Here is a 3,761-nt window from a genome sequence, read left to right on the forward strand (position 1 = left end):
CTGGCTTTTTCAACCTATAGCCCTTTGTACCTGAATCTCTCTTTGTTTTTTGGGTTGCTGTTGTTGTAATTGTCCTTTCTTTTCAACTATTATTTCAATAACCATTATCCCCAGAAACCGTCTTCCATTGAGGGCTTTCAGCTTCTATTTTCATCTGGACTAGATAAATTAAGTGTCTTGAAGATTACATATTTGCTGATGCTGTTCATTGTAAGGGCGATAGTGAACAAAAACACCCGGGAGTAATCATTTTAAAAATAGGAAGAATGCTGCTTGAGGAAAGGTGAGTCATTTAAAATACTCCTAAGGATTTTCCAGAGTGTGACAAACCAAAAGAAAAAAGAAGAAAGTTTCAGGCCTTTGCATGTCTTTGGGTTCATCCTGAGTAAATGCTTTGACATCTGATTGGATTGATAGTTGAATATGCTCTTATTTTATTAGGTATTGTAGGCTGAAGATCCAGCTCAGATTACCTAAAGAAGAGAAATACTTCTGTCATATATCACCCTTTGTGACTGACCTTTTGTGCTTGGGCTTCAGACTTCTATTTTTTAGCTCTGTTCAAAAAAAGAAGCCTAGGGGCGCCTGGGTGGCTCAGTCACTTGAGCATCAAACTCTTGATTTCCCCTCTTTCCCGGCAGGTCATGATATCAGAGTTGTGAGATCCTACCTGGTCCTCGGAGAGTCAGCTTGAATTTCTCTCCCTCTGCCCCTCCCCCCAGCTCATGTGCATGCTCTTTCTCTCTCAAAGAAAGAAAGAAAGAAATATTAAAAAAAAAAAAAAAAAGAGAGCAATCCTAATTCCTTGAATATTGGACTTCCTTGTTTTAAGATGGTGACAATAATTTCCTTTCAAAATTGTAAAAAAGCAAAATACATTATGGTAACTTACAATCGAATAATCCATGGGACATAATAGGTTTTTCTTTTGGCCTTCGACTATAGCTGGTCCCCAACTCGGGATGGTTAGATTTAGGATTTTTGACTTCATGGTGGTGCAAAAGTGGTACACTTTCAGTAGAAATCATACTTATTTTAAATTTGGATCTTTACCCAGTCTAGTGATATGCAATAGGGTGCTTCCTCATGATGCTGGGCAGCCACGGTGCCCAGCCAGCCACGTGATCCTGAGGGTAACCCACTGATGCGCTCACAGCCATGTTTTTTTAAAGATTTTATTTATTTATTTGACAGAGAGATAGCCAGCGAGAGATAGCCAGCAAGCAGGGGGAGTGGGAGAGGAAGAAGCAGGTCCCAGTGGAGCAGGGAGCCTGATGCAGGGCTCGATCCCAGGACCCTGGGATCATGCCCTGGGCGGAAGGTAGATGCTTAATGACTGAGCCACCCAGGCGCCCCCTCACAGCCATTTTGTATCCATACAACCATTATGTTTTTCACTTTCAGTACAGTAGTCAGTATATGACATGAGATAGTCAACACTTTATTATAAAACAGGCTTTGTGTTATGTGATTTTGCCCAACTATGAGTTAAGGTAAGCGTTCTGAGCACGTTTTGGCAGGTGAGGCTAAGCTATGATGTTTAGTAGGTTAAGTGTATTAAATACATTTTTGACTTATAACATTTTCAGCTTATGATGGTTTGTAGGGACATAATAATCCCATCATAAATGCAGGGAGATCTGTATTAGTAAAGCAAAAGGATTTTTCTTTAAGTAAAACCTCAAACACACTTTTTTTTTCTTTTCTGTGCCTTTTAACAATCCCCTAAGAAATTTACTATAAGCACTTTCATTTCTAATCTGGTGCATTATATATGATTTTGGCTGTTTTCCTATTTTTCAAATGGCAGTATAGATTGATAAAAATAACATCCAGACTAAGTTCCTAGAGAATAGAAGGTTTAACCAAAAAAACCCTATTTTTTTCTACTGAATATAATAATTGGTTATATGGAACATAGCTTAGAATTTAAAAACTATAAGAGATACTGTTTGCTCACATTATTTCTCGTGGGTGCTTTTTAAATTTTTCTCATTATTTTTCAATGATGTTCATTTCCCCCCACATTCTTTCTCCTCCCTAAGTTCTATAAACCTTATTTAAATGCTGAAGTGTGAGTTTGATATCAAAACCAGAATCCATTGAGTATAAACTGTAGATGGGTTTTAGTTATATTTAATAAGAATCTTAAAGAAGTTAATATTCTTTTCTTATATAATCCAAATTCTAGGATACATTTTAAGGAAGTAACCAGAATATAGGGAAAAAGTGCACAGAAACATTCCTCTTATGATTTTGTATAATTGTGAATATTTTTGAAAATATGTAAATATCAGCAAATTCGAGACAATTGCACACACTGTGATTTGCATATAGTGGATTAATTTATTAAAAGGTTGTTTATTGGGACGTCTGGGTGGCTTAGTTGGTTAAGTGTCTGCTTTCGGCTCAGGTCATGATCCCAGGGTCTTGGGATCAAGTCCCACATCTGGATCCTTGCCTAGCGGGGAGCCTGCCTCTCCCTCTGCCTGCTGCTCCCCCTACTTGTGAGCTCTCTCTCTCTCTGACAAATAAATAAAGAAAATCTTAGGAAAAAAAGGTTGTTTATGGAATACTTAAACATAGGGAGATATTTATGCTGCAATATAAAGTATGGAAAACAGAATTATAAGTTGCATTTTAATTTTTAAAACCACACATACTAAAAGCTTATAAAAATACGCAGGAATATTGGCAACAATTATGATTATGTGGGTGATATACTTTGAAATATACTTTCTTTTTTCTTCCTGTTCTAATTGTTTTCAAATAAGTATTTTTTTTAATGTAAGTGTTATTGAAAAATATGGAGTCTTCTCATTGGAAACAAATCTAAATTACTCATAAAGATATTAAATTATCTTTAACTCCTGTTCATAGCATCTGACTTTTTCTGTGGTATAAATACTTCCACTATGGCTGATTATGAACAACTACTGGGTGAAAATTCTAAAAATTTAACAGATGTTCTGTGAGCTGATCTGAGCCATTCTAACATTCGGGGATGAGATTAATCATCCTGAAAACTAGGTATATAAAACGAAAGAAGAGGTGAGGTGATGAGCGTGGAGGGCAGTCACCGCAGGGAGCAACTGTCCCGCCTTATCTCCACCGGCTCCACAGCAAATTTCTGAGCAATGAAGAAAAGTGGAAAATGTTTGGGAAATGCAAGAATCCAGATGGCCATGGGCACGATTATAAAGATTGGTCCTGTTACAGGAATGGTTGGGAAAAAGACTGACCTCCAAGAGTATATGGAGGAGGGTTATGAAATCCCTTGATCATAAGAATGTGGATCTGGATGGGCCATACTTTGCAGATAGTCTAAGCCCGTCAGAAAATGTAGCTGTATGTATCTGGGAAAATCTCCAGAAATTCCTTCCTCTGGGAGTTCTCTATAAAGTAAAAGTATGTGAAACTGACAATAATATTGTAGTCTATAAAGGAGAACAGCTTTTAGGAGTTAATACTGTGGAAAGATTAATTTCTTTCCATATTTGTAAAAGGTCTTTATCCCCTTGGACTATTAAGAAGTCATCACATAATTGTTATACCTCCACGTTGTGTTCCGGACTGCCTGATTTATTGAGATCATTGTGCGTTAAGACCTGCTGCGAATTCAAATCTATTTTAAAACCAAACTTGTAAAACATCATGAGTACCATTTAGATAGTCTTTTATCTATAGATTTAAAATCACTTCATTTTCAGCTAAAAAATAAATAAAAATAAAATGAAAGAAGTGAATATTTACAATCTTTT

Source organism: Ursus americanus, chromosome 8 (assembly GCF_024610735.1).
Source record: "Ursus americanus isolate L20-20 chromosome 8, mUrsAme1.1.p, whole genome shotgun sequence".
Taxonomy (NCBI): Eukaryota; Metazoa; Chordata; class Mammalia; order Carnivora; family Ursidae; genus Ursus; species Ursus americanus.